This window comes from Triturus cristatus, chromosome 4_1 (genome assembly GCF_964204655.1).
Source record: "Triturus cristatus chromosome 4_1, aTriCri1.1, whole genome shotgun sequence".
In the NCBI taxonomy this organism is placed as follows: Eukaryota; Metazoa; Chordata; class Amphibia; order Caudata; family Salamandridae; genus Triturus; species Triturus cristatus.
In genome coordinates, this window is record NC_140585.1 from 517,881,323 (window position 1) to 517,906,877 (window position 25,555).

The window sequence follows — 25,555 nt, forward strand, 5'->3', positions numbered from 1 at the left end:
TTGTAATTTAAAGAAAAACATTTGCCTATTGCCTTCAGCGCTCAACAACTCTGACAATGTGATGGGGTCTGGTCCTAACCAGTCTCTCATATAATGACGTGCAGGCATGCTGGCTGCACTCGTGTTGTTAAGACATGACAGCAATTACGAACGGTAAGAAAAGGTGCCATCTTCCACACAAAAACAGCACACGTGTATACACAGTGAGCCTGCCTGTTTTCTATTTAAGTAAAAGGAAAATGTGCCTCACCTCTCCCGATCAAATGGCTGAGATACAGAAATCTGTACATGCAGATCAGAGCCCAGTGGATAAACACTCAAGCGCTCACTAGTTTAACCGCTGCCATTAAACAAGTTCGTGCATTCTTTTGCAAACTATCTAATGTCAGTGTTTTTCAGAACTGTGACTAAAAACGTGCAGCTGTCCTAGTGCAATCACAGGATGAAAATTTGCTTCTCTATATTTTTTTTTCTGAATGGTGTGCCAGTCCCATTTTTTTATCTCAGAAATGTCTTTGATCCCATGATCACACGTTCGATTCCCTGTAGGTCCACTCAGCCATACATGTTTCTGAGGTCAATAAAATGATAACCATTTAGTTGGGTAGCAAAGACAAGATGTCACTTTGTTAAAGGCCATGTTATATCTCTTCCTATGTTGTCGCTGGGGTCAAAGTACTGGTGGCCTGACTTTTGCCCTCCAAAGCAGATCCAGAGGTTGAGATGTATGCCCAACAGCTGTGCAAAAAGTACACCCAATTCATTTTTAGCAGGGGACAATGGTAACTGCCAACCCATCTTTTCAATGAGGTATTTAAAATTGTGTACAAACTCTCAATCCAGCCAAAGCACCTATGTCTGCTGGATTTTTCTACTCCAGACGCAGGTAGTACAGCTGAAGGCTTGACAGAGCAAAATATGATTGTAGCCCTGGTAGTCACTGTCCTGCATTGCCCCTTTGGAAGCAGCAGAATACACTATATAAAGGTAGCAGAGGAAGGCTTAGAAATGGAGAGAGAGTGGGTCCACTACTAGTTGGTCACAGACATTGAGCACCTTGATGTATGTAGTTTCGGTCAGGAGTAGAGTGCAACCTTTACTTCAATGTGCATTCTCCGTGGTAGTAATTAAGAAAGGCTGGTCAGGAAGGAACTCCACAAGCGATACATTTAAGAAGTGACCTCTTGCTTTGTGCCATGAGAGAAGACATCTCCTTTTTTGTGATAAGCTAGTTTGAGGGTCACTCACCAAGTTAGTCTTCTTGCAATGGGAAGGGTGCTAATCCCTGTGTATTCAGCAGCTCTTCTCTTTTTAGGTAAAGAGAAAGAGAGCACAAAAATACCTGGTAGTACTGCTGTATTTGTTCTTTCAGAGGAATGTGCATTTGGAGGCATACCTTTTCAATAATGTTAGGGGCGTGCGAGTGAGATTTCTTAACGAGCATCAAGGTGTACCAAACTAAAAGGATAGGGTAGGCTGGAGCTCCTGGACAGTGGTAACAGACAGGATTCGGAGCATGCATTTTCAGTTATTTAGAAAAAGTAAGCCCAGTCACCATTGGGGCTCAATGAGATTGACAATGTTGTCGACTGTAGTCCAGTTCCTCTTCACAGCAATGAAGGGCAAAAAGGCCAAGGAGAGCAAGCTAGCATAACCCAAACTTATCAACAGAAGAGGCTTAGAGTGAGCAGCAGTTTTTAGTAGCCCAGGCCCAGCAGCAGCACATGTGTGGAAAACTCGAGGAATCAGGGAAAGCAGGCTAGATAAAAGCATCTATTTGTAGAAAATGTTGCAGAATACCGAACAACATGCAATAATAAGGCACCTTATTTTTAAGTTTGGACCTTCCGGAATCATAAAACCTGTGTACATCATGGTGATCTACATTGCAAGGAACCAGTGGTCTCTTTCTTTCTCCTTTTTAATAGAATATATAGAAATGGTTTCACAAATCTAATGATATGAACATTCTGTGCAAAGATTTAAAAAAAAAAAAAAAAATCTTGATTTTCTGATAACTGTACTTTACAACCATCACATCTAGGACAATTTTCCAGGCATTATACAGCGTGAGGATCTATAAATCTCAGTACCCAGTACTACACAGTTGAGCGGTCATCAGCACAATACCATCTTATAAACAATGCAAGAGACAAGTCAGCAATTATCTTGGAGTAAGGTAGGGTGATCACGTAGGTATTCTGTAAGAGGCTCCCAAATGTCCGATGGTTTCGACAGTCGGCAGCTCCTCAGCATACAATACAAAATTGTCTCTGCAGTATGCAGCATCTTGCATCCAGTTCCTCAAGGTAGGAGTTAGTTTACTGTCCCAGTTCATTGCCACTCTGCGTTTGGCCAAGAGCAGCATTATGGCAGTTAATTTCTTTTTTTGGGATTTCACAGGTATATTCAATCCCAGCAGGCATAACTGCGGTATACATGGCAATGTTGGTGACTCATCATCTGGGTATGATGATCTCAGCAATTCCCAATATTTTGTTATCCTATCACAGTTCCACGCTAAGTGCGCGAAGTCTGCCTGGTCAGCCCCACACCCCTTACATCGCGCATCTTCCCGTAGCCCATATTTATGTAATTTGGCTGGAGTGTGGTAGGCCTGATGTATATATTTGTAGTGAATAATACGGAGGTTACCACTCGGTGTAAGAAGCGTCGTTAGTGCACAGCATGACGCCCAGTCATCATCCGTCAGTGGGGAGTCTAAGAGTTTGTTCCAGCTGTCCCGAGCCTTATGTGTTTGTGTCCCTATTTCAGCTTGGACAAGCTTATACAGTCTTGATAAAACGTTAGTGTGAGTGGGTGTGGCTATTAACATCTGCAATGGCTTTAGCGTTGGAGGCTCCGCCGGGAATGTGGAGTACAGCTCCCACACCGCTGCCCTCAGCCTGTAATAAATAAAACTAAATAGCAAAGTCTGATTACTAACATAGGATAAGTCATCTAGTGAGATGAAAGTGCTATCTGGATACAAATCACCCATTCGTGTTATTCCCATTTGTTGTAGGATCTTCATGCTATTTTTTTCTCGTGTGACTGATAGCTCAGGGTGATGTTTGGAGCATATAGCATATATAGGGTTTTTGCCCGCCTTTTGGCTGATGCTGTGCCAAGCTTCCGACGTCGTTTGCACTGTATTGATTTCTCGCGGTGATAGGGGATGTCGAGTGTGCGTGATTATGCTAGTTAGTGGTATAGGATCTGCGTCTCCATCTTCAACTGCCAAGTGTGGTAAATAGCTCACCGGGTGATACCAATAATGTGCATATTGCGCCTGTGCGCATAGATAATATAAATGTATATCCGGAACTGCAAAACCTCCTGACTCATATGGAAGAGTCATGGTGCGAACACTTATGCGCGCGTGCTTCCCAGCCCATAACAGCCTACTGAAGTTAGAGCATATCTGTCTGACAATTGGAGCCGGTGGTTTTATTGGTATGTTAATGAAAAGGTATAATATTTTGGGTAGTAGTATCATCTTTATTAACGATATTCAGCTAGAGATAGAGGCAGCGCGATCCACCTGGTTATTTGTGTTTCCATGCAGCCTATCATGGTACCATACCGCAACACCAGTTCCACATCACGGTGCACCCAGATTCCTAGGTACTTAACCGGGTCATCATGCCAAACAAGGGGGTATTCCAGTTGTGGTGCCCTAGTACTTGCCGTCAATGGTGGTATAGATGATTTGCTCCAGTTAATTAGTAATCCCGAGATGCGCCCCTATTTTATATACTCCCGCAATATTGGTGATAGAGTTTCTTCCGGACTGCGCAAATAGAGTACCATATCATCTGCATATAATAATATGATGATAGGTCGCTGACTGAATCGCAGTGCCGCATGACGTATTTTACAAGCCAGCGGTTCTAATGCGATGGCGAAAAGCATTGGGGACAATGGGCAGCCCGGTCGGGTGCCACGCTGTATTTCCAATGCATCCGATATGTGCATGTTTACTTTGACTCGGGCAGTGGGCTTATTGTACAATAGAGCGACCCAGTCGATGAACCCGCGCGGCAGACCTATCGCTCGTAGCACCGCAAACAGCTATTGCCACTCGACAGAGTCGAAGGCTTTAGCATCCAGAAGCACCGCCACCGCCTACAGCTCCGGGTTCAGCTGATGCAGTAGAGCAAATATAGTGCATAGATAATGTGCTGTTGAGCGTGCCGGTATAAAACCAGATTGATCAGGTAAAATTATTGTGGGCATGAGCAGTTGCAACCTTGTGGCAAAGATTGTTGCCAGTATCTTCGCATCGGTGTTTATCAATGACAGAGGTCTATATGAGTCCACCTTATCTGGGCTTTTGTCTGGATTTAAGACGGCCACGATGAGTGCTTCGCGTAGCGGGGAGGATTTTATAATGATATGCCTCACCATACATCTCCAACAATGGTGGAATGAGCAGGTCAGGGAATGCCTTATAAAATTACGCCGTGTATCCGTCAGGACTGGGCGATTTACCATTAGGTAGCGATTTAATTGCGGTCAGTACCTCCTCCTCCGATATAGGTTTAGCGAGATATTCCCGGTGTGCGTCTGACAGCCACACCAAGGCAATATCTTCAATATACTCTAGGATCTCAGCTGTTCGCGTCGTAGACTGTGACCCATAGAAGTCCTGGTAGGTCTCTACAAATGTGTGTAAGATACCCTGTGTGTCGTAGTGCAGTTGTCCTCTGTCATCCTCTATCTGGGTAACCGTTTGTTGTTTGCGTTCCGGGCGCACCTTCTGACCTAGCACCCTGCCCAGCCTTCCCTCCTCCCCCAAGCTGCGCGCTACCTGACATCGGGAGATGTATTTTAGTTCCTCGTCTGCCAGCGCATTATATGTATTCAGCTCTTTCCGTATATCGCTACGGGCGAGTGCGTTATAGGACGTGTCATATTCTTTTTCTAGGCTTCTTATGCGATCCTCGCTTTTCTGTAACTGTTCTGATATCCTTGAGGATGCCTGAATTCGTGCTTATGCAAATTCCTCTCAGCGTGGCTTTAAAGGCTTCCCACAAGGTACCTGCGCTGTCTACTGATTTTGCATTGTCAGCAAAGCAGTTTTTAATCGCCTTTTGTATTGTGTCCTTATATATGGGGTCAAGAAGTGCCGCAGCACCAAATCGCCATATAAACGGGGGAAGGGGGTGATGGTGGGGGGGGGGGGGGGGTGTAAGTCTGGATTGTTAATACCAGTAGGACGAGTTTATGATCAGAAAGTGTTTTGGGAAGGTGCGTTATATCTATCGTCCATGTGGAGGCATGGCTCGTAAGAAGACAGTAGTCCAATCTCGACCAGCTATTATTTACTGTAGAGGAATGAGTACTTTTGCATGCTGTCTGGTTGCGTGTTCGCCACACATCTAACATGCAAAATTCTTTCATGCCATCGAGAATAGTAGAGGCTGCATTCGTGTGTCGCTCAGTGGTGTTTGAGGATCTGTCCAGTGTGTCATCCAGCACTACATTCATGTCTCCTCCCCATATCAACTCCATATCTGGTAGAGCGCGGATTTGCGCCCAAAGGTTCATGTAGAATGCAGGGTCGTCAGTTTTCGGCCCATATACATTAATGATGCCTATTTTGGTTCCTCTCAGTACCCCTATAACAATGACAAATCTACCCTGCGGGACGACTAGTGACTGTTGTAGATGAAAATTCATTCCTTTACGTATAAGTGTAGTTACTCCTCGAGCATATGAGGAATATGCCGCAGACACCACCACCTCTGCCCACCTGTTACCTAGCGTATCTGCCTTTCGCTGAAGTAGATGTGTCTCCTGCAGCAGCGCAATATCAAAGTGGTGCCTATCCAGGTAAGCAAAGACATGCCTAATCTTCTTAGGGTTATTTAGGCCTCTTACATTCCACGTTATGATTTGCAAAGGTGTTACTTTAGCCTTCGTGTATGCGCTTGACGTCGCCCTTTTGCTACTGTGGAACTGACTTCTTGCGCTCCCTTCATAATCAGTGGGTGCTCATGTGTGCCATCTTGGGTTGCATTACGCCTTCGTATACGTGAGTTTATTATCCTAGAATGTGTGCCACTTTCAACAGAACAAATTCCCGCCCCGTACCCCCCCTCCCACTCCACCATCCCAACTATGGCAAAGACAAGTCCCCATAACAGCTAACATAAATCCCATCCCTCTGTTCGTTCCCCAATTCAAATACAGTTCAAAAAAACGTAACGGTCGTGTTACACACAGAGGAGACGGTTGCCGCCGGCCATCAACCCCATCCAATGGACGAATGGGGGACCACGCCGCAGCTCCCTAGTTATTTAGGCATCAAACGATATCCTATAGCAACAGAGTTCTGAGAGTCAAGTAAACCTGTCTCAGGGTTTGTAATAAACAGAATCATGAACCTTGAGATATTGCATAAGGAATCGTATAACCACACTCACATATCCTGCAGTAAACAGAAGATTCCCAGGATGCCCCTCCAAGGGTCTACGAGTTCTTCAAGGTCGTTATCTACACCACCGGAAGATCAAGCACCATATTAATTGAGCAGTCTCTGTCATTCTATATCCGAGGTGGGGTCCTTTCCAGCGCTTTCACTTCTTGGAGGTTTACGACGTGACGTCTGTGGGTGGTGTAGCTGTAAGTATTTTAGAACTTCCTTAGGGTCGTTGCATATGGTGCTTTTGCCATCTTCCTTGAGTTTCAGACAAGCAGGATACAACATAGCATAGGGAATGTTCATGCCTCTTAGTTTTTTCTTAACTTCCATAAATTTCTTGCGTGCTTCCTGCACTTGCGACGTGAAGTCCGGATAAATGGAGATGTCCATTCCCTCATAGTTCAATGTGCCTATCTCTCGGGCTTTACGAAGGGCCGCATCCCTGTCCCTGTAATTTAGGATCTTTGCGATTATAGGTAGAGGCCGCGCACCAGGTATTGGCGGGGGCGGGGGCGCCAGGGATCTATGAGCTCGTTCTACGATGAAGACCTCGGAGAAGACCTCCCTGCCCAAGAGAGTGGTTAGGAGCATTTCAATGTATCTCTTCATGTTTCCCGTCCGGGTCGTCTCCGCCACTCCTGCGATGCGCAGATTGCATCGGCGCGAGCAGGCTTCGTAATCCTCGGCCTTCGCCAACAGAGATTGTATCGCTTTGTCAGCCTTGGCCTGTTTCAGTTCAGTTTGATGTTGCAATTCTTCTGCCTCGGATATTCGGCGCTCCGCCTCATCTATTCGCTCAGTATGTTTATCCTGCCTCTCCGACATGCGGTCCACCCGATAGGTCAAGGAGTCTATTTTCCCGTCAATGTTGGACAGGGTTGCCTGTATCATGGCGAACATTGCCTGGAAGTCCACTGTAGAGTCCGACCCCGTCGCCACAGTGTTCACAGGATCCGGGTCTGGCACCCCAGCGCCCATATCCCCGGTCTTCCGGTGCTGCTCGAAGTGTAGCTTGGGTTGGTGCTTATCCGGTTTCCCCATTTCTGCCACATGCTCTTTGCAGCGTATGATTGGAACAGTTCACTTGCAGCTGTATGGCTACCAGACAACAGCCGAGACCTAAAGGGCAAACCACCACGCTTGAGCCAGAAGACGCTCCTCAGCGCAAGCCCAGGGGTGGATCACTTCTGAATTAGAGCCTCAGCACTGACCCCACAGCAAGTGTGGATGCGGGTGGTAGTCACACAGCTCGGACCACGACCCATATAAAGGTGCCCAGCCGATCCGGTGCCGACACAATCTCCTCAGTGCAAAAGCTTGTTCGCCTTTCCAAATAGGGCTCTCCCCGATTTCCCAGGGTGATCTCCTTGATATTACACCAATTAGTGCGCCGATTGCTATGCGCGGTGAGAGGGGTATGCAGGATCGCGTGCAGTAGACCCTGTAGGCGTGCACTAATGGTAGAACTCAGAGCTCGGCCCTCCAGCAGAGTGAAAGATTCCCCTCGCTCTTGGCGGAATCTTTCACACCGCTGCGCAACCCTAGGTCTCCAAAACACACTGCGCAGTTCTATTAGCTTCAATAGGGCGCTTTCTCCCTAAATCCCCTCTCCGCCAGCAAGTCCGTCCATCAGGTTATCACTTATGACCCCCCTCCGCCCACAGCCCAGGTCTGTTCGTGCCTTTCTCCTGGGCCCCCCGGATATCAGGTCGGTTGTTAGGCAGAGGTTAGTCAGCCATGCACTCTGGGGCCTCCACTCTCACCGCAGGCTTGCCCAGTCAACATTTCCTCTCTTTGCGAAGTGGCACACCCAGGACACTGTAGGGTAGGGAGGGCAGCAGCAAGCTGGGGGGGCGCCTACCGTGCGCCGGAACACCAGGTCTCCTCAGGATCCATGATTCGCCTGCCCCGGGCCTGGGCCTCACCTTGCCTCCAGCGCGGCACTTTCCCCCTCCGATGTGTCACAGGGCCCGAGTCGCGGGCCGGCGCAGCAGTTCGTGGAGCGCAGTCACCAGCACTCGCGGTACGGTGCCATCCACTCGCCGCACGTTACTTTCTGCTCCGGCAGCGGCAAAGGCCTGTTCCAGGCCGCGGCGCCTCGGGCTCACGCTAAGCATGCAGCCCGACGCAGGCAGCCTTACTTCCAGCGTCTCCGCCCGGTCAAGCCAGCAGTCCGTCCCGCTCCAGTCCCACGTACTGCAGAGGGAATGAAGGCGCTCACATGTCCCGGCGGGTATTACAGCAGTACGATTCCTTCGCTTTCGGTAAGTTATTACAGTTGGATATCTAGGATAAATGCAGGATTGCGGCGTTGTCGGGAGAGCTCGCTTAGAGCGCGGCCATTTCCCAGCGCGGCAAGCTCTGCAAGGATTAATGTGCTGAGGGACATTGTAATTTGTTTTGTTCTACTGAGATGTAAAATGCCCACTGTTAAGCTTCAAGCAGTAAAGTTTTTACCGAATGGTTCTAAATGGCTGTGGATGTAGTGGGATCAATCCGTTAATGCCAGATATGGCATGGAATATGCGGATAGCGGTCGATTATGTAGTGTACCAGATTCCAGAAATTTGCCAGGTTGTGGGGGGCATGCCATCTAAAAAAATTCAGCTAGGGGGGCATAACCTAAAAAAGTTTGAAGACCTCTGGTCTACACAAAGGAAGAGTCTGAACATCACTGCCCAAACCTGTTCTGCAGTTTGAGAGAGTGACTCCACATCAACGTCTCAAAGTTGTGTATAAATGTGGGACCCAAATACCCATCAGGGTAAGTGAGTGCTCTACAGATTTCAACCAGGGTCTGCCTGGCAGCCTCTCTACCCGCATCTGCATTTTCTGCAAGAAGAGCAGTGAATTTGCCTAAAACACTTAGAATCCTGTCTGCATGCTTATAGAGGCAAAGAGTCTGTCTGGCCTTTTAAGGGGAGAGAGTCCAGCAGAATGCCACTGGTTGGAGAAGGGTATCCAGAAAGAACCGATTGCCCAAGAGAGTTAGGATGGACACGTGTGTTGTGTCGCCCCCACTGACCCCCAAATCTCAGATCTCACCCCAGTCTGACAGGAATCACAACTGCGTAATCATACACATTGACAGGGGCTGCAATTACCGTTATTGTCAAAGACTTGAACATAGATTGCAACTACTGTGATGACAAACCTGGAAAGGGGCTGCAACTACTTTTCAACCACATCCTGCTAGTGGGAGTTTTTCCCCGAGAGCTAGAAGGAAGACATCATCATTAGTCAACTTTCTAAAAAAAGCAAGATAGACCCTGATAAGTTGAAGAACCATCATCCGATCTAGTTAGTCCCCCACCTCTGTGAAAATTCTCTAGAAACAACTGAACGTCGAGTTAGTTAAATTCATTAACGATCGTGACCTTCTGGACCCCTCTCAAACAGGCTACAGAAGCAGCCACAGCACGGAGTCGGAACTCATTGCTGCAACAAACTATGAGAATGAGGGTAGATCAGGACAGGACTGCTTTCCTAATCCTATTGGACTGGACAGGAGTCTTTGATATGGTCTCACCCTCACACAGGGTCAAATGGTTACAGCAAGAAGGGGTGGGAGCGAAGGCACGTGAACTGCTTCACTCCTTCCTTGTTGGGAGACATCAGATTGTACATTTTGGTCAGTTTAGAGCCAGGGCCTTCAGTCTTTATGTGGGTGCCACAGAGCTCCTCACTCAGCCCTACGCTCTTTAACTTGTACCTCTCCCCCTTGGCAGCCTTAGTGAGCGCCTTAGGATTCCAGGTCATAACATAAGCCAACGACACACAAATTATTGTGTCCCTCACTGATAACCTACTTAAGACGGCTGAGAATTTCAAACTCTGTATGACTGGTGTGAGAAGCTGGATAAAAGATGACTTTAAGCTTAATGCTGATAAGACCGAAGTCATGGTCTTTGGAGCCAAGCACTATCAGGTCAGAGCTTTGGTGGCCGGAATGTTGTGTGCCCCTCCCTACTTCAGCAGAGTCACTAAAGAACTTAGGGGTTCTGCTTGATACATCACTCAACTTTGATCTGCAGGTAAATCGAACCACAAGCACCTGTTTTTCATTATGTGATTCCTCAGGAAGTTTTCCTTTTATTCTGGAGGCACTTAGTAAATTAGTGGCTACTGAGGTAGTCACCTTGCAATCTTGTTTCAACATAAACGGCTACTCCTTGAACAAACGTCAGATGGTACAAAATGCAGCTGCGCACCTCATTCTCAAAATATCTTTAAGTGAGAGAAGGAATCATTCAAAATCTCCACTGGTTCCCAAGCAAGAAGCAAGTGATCTTTAAGGCACATAGTACAGTCCACCTAGCTCTGCATGGCAAGGGTTCACTGGCAATTAAGTCATCCTTTCATTTATATAGGCCAACCAGACACTTAAGATCAGGTTCAAGCAGGAAAGTGTGTGACAAAATTTCGGAAAGGCAAGATATGGGGCGCACACTCCTCCGTTGCAGAGGCCAAATTATGGAATGCCCTGCAGAACAACATCGCAGAGACTGACTCCTATTCCTCCTTTCGAAAACACCTAAAAACCTGGCTCTTCTGCTTTTAGTCTGTGTCCTGAATGATTAGAGGCTCATCTTCTTCCGTGATTTTTTTTTTTTTTTTTTTTTAATCAGGTCATTGTTTTCTCTCCCTAGTCTCTGTCAGCTGTCTATCGAGGGGTTTTTGGAATTCCTAGATGCAGCGCCTTGATACCTGCTGGTTTATAGCAATATAGAAGTTTATTTTTCATTTCATTTTCAGTTTCATCAGGGCTGCAACTGCTGTGACCACCACTGGCCTGGCTCAGGGTGCGACTGTGCTCTGGACGGGAGGAGCCGCAACAGACACCGCTGTAGCCATGGGCGTCCGCAGGGGTGGGGCAAGGAGGGGCGCTTGCGGATCCCCCCCCCCCCCCGGAGCGCCCCTCCTTGCCCTCCCTGCAGACGCCCATGACCATCACCACGCGGCGTCTTCAATCCCTCGTTCACCCCTCTTTTAAACCTCACGCCAACTCCTCTCTCTCCTACCTCGACTTTAAACAGAGGCGCAACTAGAGTCAAATTTCAGGGAGTGGGGGGGGGGGGGGGGGGGGGGGGCTCGGGGGCTAATTCATCCAGCCATATGCAGAGTGGAGATGCAGGGGCTCTAAGAAGGGGTGAAAGCACAACAGAGCCTCATTAACAAGTAAATGGGCTTATAAAGACCTGTCTGAAGTACTCCGGTGCGGCTGTGTGCGCACCCGGGAAGCTGTCTCAGCCAGGCAGACAAAAAGGGGGGGGGGGGGGGGCTGGGGGAGCTGGCTGCTGAAGCCCTTTTGAGCTCAAAGGGGCGTTGCACGCCTGACTTTAAACACACTTGGTGCTGCTAAAGTCTGTGAATGTGTCTGTTGGTAGTTTAGTCTCCGATGGCAGCTTTGCTTTTGATAACAATTCAGGCACAAACTCTCATTTGCACCTGATACAGCATTATTATTTTGGTGCTGGCAATGGGGTATGTATTTGCACCCAATAACATGTGCCCTGAATTAAGGAATAACATGAGTAAACGTTTCCTGTGGCAAGTTTTGAATGTTATTACTCCTAGCGTACAGATTTGTACATCAAATATCCTCCTGGTAGGACCCTTTGACAATTGCTTGAGCAAACACAAGAGCAAACGGCATGTATGATCAGCTCATAACAGGAGTAAGAACAAACAATATAACCATTTGCCTTTGTGCTCTCCACCCACCTCAGAATTAGGCCTGTAAGGTGCGGTTTCCTCTTAAACCCTCGGCGTAAGAACCAGACCAAACTAATGTAACTGTTTGTGTAATTGCGTATTTGTTGGGCAACCTGTCCTGGCACACATTGTTAATAGATGGTAGAAAGCATTTACCACTTGCTTGTGAGCATTATTTAATTGAGGTAAACCCACGCCCTTCAGAGATTGGTGCACTTTAAAACGGGTGATTTACCACACACCTTTAGAGTATATTGAGAATGACCTCATGTGGGGTAATACTGACATGTGCTCAGTGCAGAACATGAGGGTGCTCCTGCCAGATCCCGGGGCTGTTATTAAGCATGGTCCAGGATCCAGGGTGCCCTCCATGAGGTAATGCTGATTTTGGCCTGGCGTACTTTGCCAACACCATGACACATTCAGCAGCACCCACCACTGACCGCTTTTTATTCTGAGCATCTGTGAGAAGTTGGCCTGGTATATGCTGTCCACTAGTTCTAGTGGGCACCCTGTACCAGTCCAAACAACCCCTTATGGATGATCGGTTAAAGACAACCTTTATTGAAAGCTATCCTAGTGGTAGCTATGGAGAGCAGCCTTCAGGCTAAGTCTTAAAGGAATGTAAAGCAGCTTGTTTTACCAGTCTATAATCTCTTGAATGACCAAATGAAAGGAGAACCACACCAGGTATATATAAAATATATGTATTTATTCTAAAACACACCCCTCTGGTCTCTTTATGAGGCTAGAAGTTGATGTACACAAGTTACAAGGCAAATATCAACAGTAAATAGCACATTATACAGTTAGCCCTAGGGGCGTACCAAACCATATACTAAAATAGTGATCTAAGAACCACGACTAGACACAAGGTCTAGAGCCTGTAGAATCGCTGGGCCCCTTCAGAACCACCCAAGGTAGTGACACAGGGGACCCACGGGGGACGCGTGCAGTATGGGAAGACAGCCGCGAGCGCCGTTCGCTTCTATGGGGAAAGTCGCGGTTGGAATTTTAAAGTTTAAGGACACTTAGGAGATGACTAGGAGCAAACCCTTTTGGGCTTAGAGGTGTCTAGGGTCAACACCCACGGGAGCGAGTTACCTAACCCAGGGGAGTCGGGTGCATAGGTGTCAAATGGTGTCAGGTCGCGTCGTCGTTTTCAATGGAAGCTGGCGAAGAAGTGCTGCTGCCGGGAAGATGCGAAGTGTCCGAAGAGATCCAAGCCTGGATGGAAGACGAGAAGAACCTGAAAGCAGACGGGACAGTGTCTGGGTCACTTGCCAGTGACCAGGGGCACGATAGTCGAATGCCCACCGATGTCGGGTGCTTCAGGTGAGTTGACGGGAAGCTGGACTCTTCAGCCACGAGGACCAGAAGGCGTAGAGGACAACCAGGAGCTGGATTCGAGCTGTCCCACGGAGGATGTCGAGTGCTGCAGTGTTGGGCTGGATTGGCCACACCAAGGCTTGGCAACACCAATCCACGCAGAAAGAGAACAATGGCTTTGGTGAGGACCAGCAAGGTCCGAGGAACTCACCCAGCAAGGGAAAGTGGGGGCACGTCTGGAGCAACCAGGAAAGCCCAAGGAATATCAGAGTTGCCTTCTCGGGGACCCACAAGTCGACAGACAAGGGATCGCGAAGGTACCTCGAACTGAATCACAAAATGGCGGCCCACGGGTCATTGGCAGCCCACGAGTCACTTGGAGTGGGTAGGCCAGTAATCTTCGTGGATTTTCTGCTCGGGGTCTAGGCTACAAGTAACCCAAAGCACAGCTTCGAGAGTCATCCGGAAGGTGATGCACTTGCAAATGTGCACGGAGTCCAGGGGTTTCCGGTTCCACGTTACCCATGATAGCAGCGGGTCTCAGCTTTGCTGGGGACTCAGGTCAGCCTCGGGGAAGTCTGGAAATCCACCTCTGGTGTTGCAAAGTCTTTCCCGTCCGGTGGGAGCTTCGGAGATGCAGACTGGACAGATGCGTCGTTGGTGCCTGCCAAGCAGGGGAGTCACTCCTTGAATCCAAGGGAGATTCTTCAGTCTTCTAGTCTTGAGTAGAAAGTCGAAGTTCCAGGATTCAGTTTCAGAGTTTCGTCCAGGGATATCTAAAGTTCTGGTTACAGAGGTTCCTTACATATACCCAAGGAAGAGGTTGGACTAACTCCGGGGACCCACCTATGGGAGGGTTTGGAAAGAGAGGTGGCTACACCCATTTCCTTTGTCCAGTTTCGCGCCAGAGCAGGGGCTGGTAGCCCCTGCAACCAGTTTGAGCTGGACTATGCACCGGGACACCAAATGTGCCCCCAGTGCAGGACTTCAAAGCACTCTGGGAGTGCTCCCGCCCAGCCCCAATACACATCAGCCTGTCTGAGAGGTGGTTACACCTCCCTGTGACAGGAAACCTATTGTCCAGGCCTCCCCTGCCAGAGTTTTAGTCAGCAGCAGGAGGCCAGACTTGTGTCTATGGCTGTAGCATCCATTTTGTGATGCCAGGGCACTGTTAAGTTGGTACCGGGTATACCGGTGCTGTCATGTCTCTCCCTCTAGAAGGGTGGGATCAGACACCCACACCAGTAGATTCCAAGGTGTTTGACACCAAACAAGACATGTTTCCGTGCAGCCATCCCAAAGTTAGCATTTACCGCGAGGTTATAATGCACTTAAGAGTATATGGTCAGGCTGCACCACAAACAGAATCAGAGAATAGACTCCGAACGCTTCAGAGGGGCTCTGCTTATGCAGGGGCACCCTCTCACATGAAAACCAAACACTGTGCCTTCAGGATTGATAAGGCCTGCCATAGGAGTGACATAGGTGTGTGTGTGTATGGGTAGTGATAGAGGTAACCTATGTCCCAGTAAGGGGGGCATGCACCACCTTACTCAGGCTGCAGTAGCGGTCCAGTTTTGTCATTTTGGAGGGCTTCCCAGGGGTGGCATAATACATGCTTCAGCCCCTGGTAGGCCTCTAAGGTACCTATGCCCTGGGTACATAGTATACCATATACTAGGGACTTAAAAGGGCACTCCAGAATCCAATCTGTAGGGTACCCAAGGTACCTGGAATCCATTTTAGATAGGAAGCAGCTAGGCTGGGGTCCTGAATAGCAGGTCCCCAGCCAGACTAAAGTCGAAAAACAGTGAACCATCAGCAAAAAGTGGGGGTAACCATAAGAAGCAGATCCTATTCTCCTACAGCATCAACCTGAAGGCGGTGAAGGGGCTTTTTTATCTTCACTTCCAGGTGGACCCAAAACAATGGGCTATTTTAAATGGTCATCAGCCCTCCTTTTGTTCGAGTATCACCTGGTGGAACCCCAAAACAAGGGCCTAATTTAAAGGACCATCAGCACTCCTTTTGTTTGAGTATCACCATGGTGGGAACTACCTGGAGCCTAACACCTAAATGCTAATGCAATCGAGGGAAACTAAGACACACAGCTTGTGATCTGTACAAGGAAAATTTGAGTTGGAGGCAGGTTTTTGACGTTGTTCAACCTCTGTGTATAAAAGATGAACACACACCGTAAGTATGTCAGATCTGGGTAATTACACAAATTATGATTTTTAAAATGTTCTCATTTTTTAATTTAATTGTTTCATAGCATTTCTCATACCAGTGTAGGGTGTCAGAGTATGTTACATCACACGCACATGTTAAAAAAAAGACAATAAATCATAAGTGTTCAAATCAATCTACAGTATGTTACAAAATACAATGAGGATTACAAATTGTCAAGAGTGCCTGGTCGGGAGAAACACAAAGTCATGATTTAAAACCCTGTTAAACTTTCTTACTTCTGAATGACCTCTTTTGGCAATCTTGCTAACAGACAGATTTTGAAAATCACAATAAGGTTCTAAACCCATGCCTTGACACTTGAATGTAGCTCCTTGATGCCAATCCATAGCTCTCTGCGATATATTAGAATTATTGCAAGTTATGAACAGCAAGTAACAAAAGGATGTCAAAAGCAGTAACCTGCTTACCTTGATATATAAAATACAAATTTTAAATTTGCATGTTAAACTTCATGATTCTTAACTGGGTGTAGACAAAACACAGATCTTTGCATTAACCACCAGAGAAATCTTACTTTATTAAAGAAAGATGGCTGTGGCACAACAACCCTATGGTGTATGAGATCATATGCAGCCTGCTTCCTGTCCCCCATGGCTCCTCCTGTGCCCCAGTGTTTCTTGTGCCCCACCTGGCACACATGTCGGAGGATGGCGAGGACGTGAACATTTTGCCCCCCCCCCCCCCCCTGGAAAAATTTCTGCGGACGCCCATGGCTGTAGCCGTGGTGCATCGTAAACCACCAGGCCGAAGGCACAATGGTTTGGAAATGGCCACAGAACCTAGAAATGGCAATATAGGGCCATGTTGCTCATTAAATATTTTTTATATTAAATCTTTATTTTGTGCCAGGTAACTTGAAAAGGCTGTTTCCTTCAAAGAGCATTAAACAATGGAAATGGATTAGAATTACAATGATTAGGTTTTGTTTACCTTTCATTAATAATTTGTTGATAGAACAGTGGTCAATGGTAAACACCTGTGGATTTACACAATCCTGTGGATGCAGTTTTTACTACATAATCATAGATTTACCACACAAATTGCATCATTTTTCAGCTTTTTCATCCCCCACAAAATGCATCTAGCTCAAATAGATGAAATTAGTGCAAGATATGGTACTCCATAATTTGTGTTTTTGCTGCAAAATGTTGTCCCCCATGACAAAATTCCAGTAGCCCTGACAACTAAAGTTCTGCATAGAAATTTGTGGGCTGTATGAATGGAATATATGTCGATACTTCGCAAACTAAAACAACGCATACTTTTACAACGTTGTTTTTAGTTCGCAAGTACCATTACAACGCATTTTTATATAATGCATACCATTACTTTGCATTTGCTTTAAAATACATATAAAATGTCTTTACAATGGATCCCAATTCCCGGCATACTTTCACAATGTATTTGTTTTTAAATAACCCCCCCCAACACTAAGCTAATTTCTACATCCATATACACTACCCTACATAACACATACTCCACAACACTACCGTAATCCCTCGAACATTAACCCCAGCACGATCCTCCCCCAATCCGGTCCCTACATGCAAACACTACCCTGCACGACCCCCCCCCCCCCCCCCAACACTACCCTAAACCCTAAAACACTACCCCCACACCACCCTCCCTACACGGAAACACTACCCTGCACGACCCCCCGACACTACCCTAAAACACTACCCTACACAAAACACCACAACACTACTCTACACAAAACACCACAACACTACCCTAAACCACTACCACCTGCACAACCCTGCCCCTACCCCCAGTCCAGTTTCTACACTGAAACACTACCCTACACGAACCCCCAACACTACCCTAAACCACTACCCCTCATTACACAAACACCACAACACTACCATAAACCCTAAAACACTAACCCCTGCACGACCCTGGTTAGAGCGGCAGACCCTGAAGCAGAGTTCTGACCAGGGTTCCATTCCCGCCTCGGCGGGGCTCATGTTCAATTTCCTCGGACCTGTCTATTCTCGCCTCGGTGCCTATTTTAATCATGGGCCCCATGCTGCAACTCTGGGCAATAGCTTGCTTAGCCTCCACACCGGCCCCAACAGCGCTAAGGATGCCTGGCTTCACCCTGGGGGTGCCCAGGAGTGGACACTTCACAGGGAAAGCCAGGAGGGGTTCCACAGCGGTATGAGTATCAGCGCCAGGAAACCGCAAAGGCGACACCGCAAGGTGGCCGTCTGGTGACAGTGCGCTCTATAAGTACCTTGACATTTACATTTGACCCTGCCCCAACCCCCAGTCCAGTCCCTACACCGAAGCACTACCCTACACGACCCCTCCGACACTACCCTAAACACTACTCCTCAAACACAAACCCTTTAAAAATACACAGCCCCTCTTACCTCTCTCTCTCCTCAGTGTATATCCCTTGTCCTCGGCTGCAAGCGTTCACAATCAAGAAAAAAAGGCGGTGAGGACAGCAGAAGTGCCCAAAAAGCCCCAAGCCAGCGCACAGGAGCCTATAGATCCGCCTCGGGCACCAGCGCTTGTCCCCTACTTGCTCCAGCTGCACCACTCAAGGCCCCACAGCTCACCGGTTGTCCAGTCTCACGCAGGACCGCCCCGGGCCCAACAGCACTCGGCGTCCGACAAACATGCCGGGACCAGGCTCACTCGCTACAGGCTTCAGAGGCCGCCTTCGCCCCACTGCCGTAATCGCTGCCTCCTCGGCTGCTCTGCCATCTGTGCGCCGGGATTGGTTACTGCACGCATTACAACGCTTGCGTTGTAACAGCGCATGCAATGTAATAACATGCATAGTAAAGGCTACGCGTTGTTACGCTAGCGTTGTAATGGTATGCGAAGTACATGTCGCGTACTAATGGCTGTTTACTGTATGAATGCCTTGGTTATAAAGAAGATTGTCCACTATTGAAAACAAACTTAGTACTATGGGGGCAAGTCAAATCCAAGAAGTGCACACCGATGCACCCTGCTCATCACAAACATTAGATACTGTCCAACATTTTTTAACAAAAATGTAAATGCCTATCCTGGAGGTTTAAGGAGAGAATCCAATTCAGCTCCCGCATAGCCTGAAGTACCTTGCACTTACAACCACTTTTATATTTATTCTTCAAACATAGATTGAGAAACTCAATGCTTAGATCTGACTTCAATTCCTATCTTCTTGGGATAAGGAAATTAGCTCAATTAGAGACCTTTCCCTCTCTACCACCTTGGCACCATTTGGATAGTTTCTTCAAAAAGAGAGAATACCCCTCTTTCAACAGTATTTACCAGAACATACTGATTTTGGTGCAGCAATTCCCTAGATCTGCAGGTTATTACCCAAAAGGCCATAAATGGATGGCATTTGACATACCGAAACTCCAGCTCGCATTTTATCAGGTACAATAAATATATCAACAGCTATCACACCACTCATAAGGAGGCCCTGATGCGCTGATTGCTTTAATCCATACTGGGCCCAACAGATTACATGGAAATTAGGTCCACATTTTGCATTTAACACCCACCTTTGGTACAAATGTCAACACTGAAAGCATTATACTCTCTTTCTCATCGCTCCAAATGAGCAGGTAAATTGCAATGGTATCTGATATAGGAATACCAGTGCTAACTGATTATTGCACTCAGTTTTCATACCAATACCACCAAGTTATCTACATACACATTGTGAAGCCCTACATTAATTTGCAGGCCCATGTACACAAATGATTCATAGATAATCAGCACGTTTGTCAATGACTCAAATTGGATAACAGGCCCCAGTTGTAGAGCAGATCACCATGCTAGCAAATACAGTCATCTCCACTATCGATGGCAGAGCATATTATGGTCTGCTTATGCACAATGTGTATCAGCCTAACAAGAAAGTAAACCCGTCGCAATACTCACCCTGGTTACTGCTCCAGAACGTGTTATGTTACTGTACAGTGCATTTCTACTACGTGTCCAGTCAAGTGAGGCTTTTAGAAGATGGAATTCAAATACAGTTCTGGAGTTGGGGACAATCGTCCATAACAAACATACACAAGCATAACAACCTAGCAGTGCCCAACATCATGGTTGCTGTCTGTATTGATGAGCACAGTCAATGCTTCACACACTAGCAGATAGTGATGTACGAGCCACTGAATGCTCGAGCCAGAATGCCTGGCTTTGGCGAAAGGGCATGTTCATTTAAGGGAAGTTAAAGTAGAACTTAACCCTCTCCCTCCCTCTTTTGATTCTTGAGATACGCTAAAAGGCCTCATGGAATATCAAGCCCAAAACAAGCAAGTTTTCACAGGTGGTGATGTGACCTACTGGCTACAGCTGCCAACAATGTAACAAAAACCAGGTTAGAATCCTGGCATCTGCTGTGCATCCTGTTAATGCCAGCATGTGTTGAAAAAAAGTTGCAATGTCTGTTGTGAAGCGCTCCTATGTTTATGGGCATAGCTTTTGCTATGTAAAGCTGCTGAAAATAATATGCAAAAATTCTTCTCTCACCCATGCTCTAATGTCATCTTCCATGGACTAAGTGTTAAGCAACTTTTGGTGTCAGAAACCCAAACCTAGTGGCTGAATTGCACAGCGTGAAACTGAAGAGGGGGGGGGAGGAATCAATTCAGACTCCCTGCATTATTGAATTATGTGATCCTAGGCGTATACTTTATTTTACAAGCCTACTTTTCATTTATCATGACATATGAGAGCATCTTCAAATATGTAAGTCCAGGACATTTACTGTACCAAGAAACTCTTGTGTTCGTTTACTGGAAGATAAATATCTGTGCAAAATATAGGGTAAGCAAACACAAGGAGATGGTGGACGGAGCGCCGAAACTTTTCAGACACTCACCCCCAGTCACATATAGGGTACACATGACAACAGAGTTGAGTTTTAGTTAACTAGTAGCATTGTCATCAAGGCAGTAATGTTTCTCAGCGTATGTTTGAAAACCCGAACATTTAATAAATACTCATCAATGCAAAGATAATATGATATAATAAGTTGAAGTGCTTCCGCGTGTGAAAAAAACACTTATTTCGGGGACAATCGTGCTCCAACGTTATGTTTGTTGCATGATTTATATGACGAATATTTTCAAGGATCGGCTCACGCAGAGCTCTCGGAGCCAGCACTGACCCTTGTACCGACTTTCCCTATTAATTTGGTAGGTCACCCACCTGTCTCAGCAGACCACAAGAAATCAAGCAGACGCAAGTTGCGATTTGTGAAACTTCTTTAAATACAGGGTATGCAGACAGGATATATGTGAACCAAAATAACTGAATAAGTTACGTGCGCCAATTTCATTTCTTGTGGCTTAAAAACTACCGCGTTTAAGTGCGTGAGGACAGTTTAGGTATCAGGACAGACTAGAGAGCGAATTCAGCAATGTACGGTCACAAAGGGGTACCACCACCAACTCCTACCAAATATTTATTTGTTCCACAGCAATGTTATTTGCAAGCGTCACTGGTGATGCAATGCACATAGCCTGCATCCCAACCTGTGAATCCCAACCTGTGACCAGCATTAACAGATACAGCACTTGGTACTGAACACTAACTCTTTGAGTTAGTCTGTTGGCTTGCACCTGACCGTTCGTTGTACTATTTTAGAGAGAGGACAATTGCTAAACCACTAGCGTGAGTTAATATGGCATTGGACTTGGTTATTACTCAGCACGAACAAAAGTCAGTATGAGCTACACTGTCTTTTGTAGGTACAGAAAGCGGCAAACATGGACCTGTGGGGTGCGAAGGATTAAAAGGTCGAACTGACCGGTCTCCGGATAAAGACTGGTAAGCGGCTCCTCTCCTAATCGACCTACTCCTGCGAAGCCCGAACAGGCAGTCGGGCGTCTCTTCGTTTCCTTGCCCCCCCCAAACCAACAGTTATCCGCTTACTGCCGATCACAACCGCCTCTGAACTCCCAAGGGCTCTTTAAATACGTTCTATAAATACTACCGGGCGCGATCTGATGACGTTGACGCAAATTTGGACAGGCGATTGGTTCATTCTGCTTCTCCCCGAAGCCTGCGGCAACTCTCTGTCAGCGCACAACGCCCATCCAACTCGAGAGCTAAAAAACGGACTAGAATTACGGTTTTTTCCTGGATACGCCCAAGTTACTCGTCTCTCTGCGCTCAAGAGGAATCGCTGCTTCAAAGGAAACACGGACAACATCATCTCAGTAAGCAGGGAACCAATAGCCTCACGTTATGTAACAGTATTACAAAAATGATTTACTGTACTTTTAATATAGTCGTTCCCACAAAGCGCTGCTTCAAAGGAAACACGGACAACATCATCTCAGTGAGCAGGGAACCAATAGCCTCACGTTATGTAACAGTATTACGAAAATGATTTGCTATACTTTTAATATAGTCGTTCCCACAATTTATCTACTTTTGTTTTGATATTCTACTTGCTATTGAATGACAAATACTGCATTGTAATTGACTCGTAAGATATTCAGGCCAGTCAAAGATGGCCACCAGTGTCAACCAAGACATCCTTTGTACGCACGTCTAGCCGTGTATTTAAATGATCATGTTTAATAAGTCCAAGTACCAAGAATGGCAAAGCAAACAGGCCAGCAAGTCTGTAGTCTGAAATGCGCATCTGCTCTCGCGCATGCGTGACAAATTCCTAGTGCAAGCGACTAGTTGATATCAGAGGAGCTGAAATGCCAGTGCTTTAACGTACTGGAGAGCCGTACCCCACGACTGTGTACCAATAGAGAACCCCGACTTCCAAGCCCCCGGTTCATGACCACAGTCTCTGTATTCTGGGTTTTGTTGTAGCTGAAGGGGCTTTTCGGCTCACCGTCATAGCTGCGAAGTTTTCAGTTTACATGGGTGTGACATTACCATATTTTTGGTCCCTTATGTGCATAGCTGCCAAGGTTTCAGATTGCTTATGTATGACATTTTCATAATTTCAGTGTAATTATGAGTGGCATTTCAACCATTATGAGTGACACTTTCTCGCTGTCAAAAGCAAGCAATGAAGACGAGGGAAACATATTAATATAAGAAATTACACCCGTTTGAGCAACAAGAAACTCTAAGAAGATCTTAATACTCATAGCTGGCAAAAAATGAAAATAAAAAATGATTGTGTCCTTGTGTAACATAATTGGTGCTAATGTAATTGCTCCAATACCTATATAAATATGCTCCCAAAAGAAGTTTCCAGACTGCTTATGTGTGATGTTTCTATGGTTTCAGCTGGCGTATGAGTAACACTAATGTCAAATTTGTGACACTTGTAATGACGCTTTATCTCGAATAAATGAGTATTTTAGTATCTTCCTGTGAATTATCCATTACTGCGTCTAGCAAGATCACACAACAAACATACGATTAACACAAGCCGGTCCTAGTGACTTTGCCAATGCCTTTTATGTACTATCAGTTCCATGAGTAAAAGCAATTATTTTGTTGTGAATAAATAGAATTGAAAATGTTTCAATTCTGACAATAGAAGAGTGATAATTATGTGTGATATTAGCATTTTAGTGCTGTTGTCCAGACAACAGCATTACAATGCATTAGGTGAACCCTAATTAGTGGTGAGTGGGGGATAGTTCCATTGAAAGACGGATGAAGGTGGGTCCTAAGTGAGTTGGGGGTCTGTGGTAAATATTTCATTACCGGTACTATTTTTTATGCGGTAAAGTCTAGTAAGAATAACTCAGTAACTATAAGATCGTCGCTTTTTAGTGGCTGCACCAAGACTCTGGAACCTTCTCCCACTAAATATCAAAAACGCCCCCAACCTGATGAGCTTTCGGAGGCTCGTAAAGACATGGCTGTTTGATCAGTGAACTCTACTATTATGATCCTGCTAGCTCACACATGCGCCGAGACACCTCCGGGTAATTGTTTGCGCAATAAAAATCTCAAAAATAAATAAATAAATAAATAAATAAATAAATAAATAAGAGGCAGAATCCGTGGTATTAGAGGTTCTAAAAGGCTTTATTCCTCTACAAAGGAATTACAGTTCGAACTGTAGGCTTCAAATTCCATCACCACGAAGGTTCAGGAAGGGAAGGCAATACATTATTGACAAGTAATGATATTTATATGAAAAGTATTACATTAAGACAGATGCAAGAGGCGTAACAGCTGATAATACAGATAATACTACACATACGTAATGAAAATAGGCGTAAACATAGGCGTAACTAAATACGTTATTAAACATGATGTCACAAGTGGGTGGATCCATAAGAGAATCCTGCAATGTCAGCAGAAATACTTGGCAGAGATGCGTGCGCAGCCGCATGACGTGTGATTGACGTGCAACTAGAGGGTGAAGGGGACTTGACATTTAGCTCTACATGTGGAGACAGAAGTCTGGGGGGTCATGTCAACCTAATCCCAAATCATATCTAATATCTTATGTTTAAAGAACTGTATTATCCAAAAGGAAAGGTCTCTCGGACGGAATCTATTCTATACTGACTGTTAGTGCGTGTACAAGCGTCTAAGTGTCTACATGAGATGCGAGGGGGCAGGAATCCTCCATAGTAACGGGGCTATGAATTATTTGCATGAGGACAGTGAGGCCTGGCCCTTTGCACGGTAGCTGGAAGAATGTTTACCTAAACTACTAGACAGGAATGCATCGGATGAGGAGCGGAGCAGATAATCTTGAAGGTGAAATACAGTTTTTGGCAGGCAACAGGCTGGATCAGGCACCGTTAGCCGCGCAGGGAGTAGGACAAAGTTCATGGATACAGATGCAGGTTCGGACTGGAGCTGTCAGAGGCAGAAGGCAGGAAAAGGCTTGATGGCAGAATTCAGGGCCTACACGCCTGAACTGTAAAATGTGGAAAGTGAACCACATAAAGTCGGTGGCCTTTCATACTTAGGAATGGAATATCTGACCCATTCATGGCGGATCTGAAAGAGGACATGTTGACGGTGGACGCACATGTATTTGCGTCTTCATAACTGGAACTGGAGGGAACATACATGTACTTGTAACATGCACATGGAGCTGTTGGGGTCTACGATAGGGGACATAACTGATCACAAAATTCATATTTCCTCATTCCCTCCTTGTCCCCTACGGACCCTCAGGAGATATCGATCTTCATTAATCCATCAATCTGTTCATATAGCATCATTTGTTCTTCTTTCTTCTTCCGGGATCTTGAACGAAAACTTGGATGCGGAATGCACGATGTGGCACACAAACCACAAATCGCTGGCCCACATTGTAGACATAAGCAGCAACTGAATAGTATGAGAAAGCCAATACCTAGGAAGGATAGGATCCTCCATCCCCAGGCTGACAACACGCTCCAGAACCAACCGGACCAAGTCCAGGTGCCGGGACTCTGGTGTATCTGGCTTATAATCTTATGAAGGCGAGTTATGGCTTTATATACTGACGGCGAGTTTTCTGGTATGAAAACACAGCAACTTGATCCGATGACCCTACAAGCTCCGCCCCTATCGGCCAGGATGACGTCAAGGACAAGACGATTTTGAAGAACAACAATCCGCATCGCAGACTGCTCCTCTGTTAGATTGCCTAGGGCGGAAGTAGTCTCATTCACTACTGCTTCAAGGGTTCTAGTTAATCTACGTATCAGTTTACTATTAGTGACTGTACCTATATAGGGAAAGAAACCTTTATTGAAATCTGTGTATTGCTCCCATGCCGTTTCAGTGTAATCGACAATCGGGAGATCTCTCTGCTGTCTATTGTGTACTAAATGGGTATTTCTGTGATAGTCAGGAGGGGCTAGGAAAACAGGTGGCAGAAGGAATGCTATGTAACAGGTACCATCCCAATCTAGAGGTAGACGTATATATGCG

The 25,555-nt window shown here is 46.3% G+C and overlaps 1 protein-coding gene across 3 annotated transcripts in view; it reads right to left on the bottom strand.

The window, feature by feature from the left end:
- Positions 1 to 21,695, bottom strand: part of KRAS (KRas proto-oncogene, GTPase) — a 90,062-nt gene extending 68,367 nt beyond the window's left edge. Inside the window, exon 1 of one of the 3 annotated variants that reach the window (XM_085652770.1) lies at positions 21,498 to 21,695. The gene's annotated coding sequence lies outside the window, so the exon portion shown is untranslated. The remainder of the gene's footprint in view (positions 1 to 21,497) is intronic. The other 2 variants (XM_085652771.1, XM_085652772.1) reach the window with 2 other exon arrangements.
- Positions 21,696 to 25,555: the final 3,860 nt, after the last annotated feature.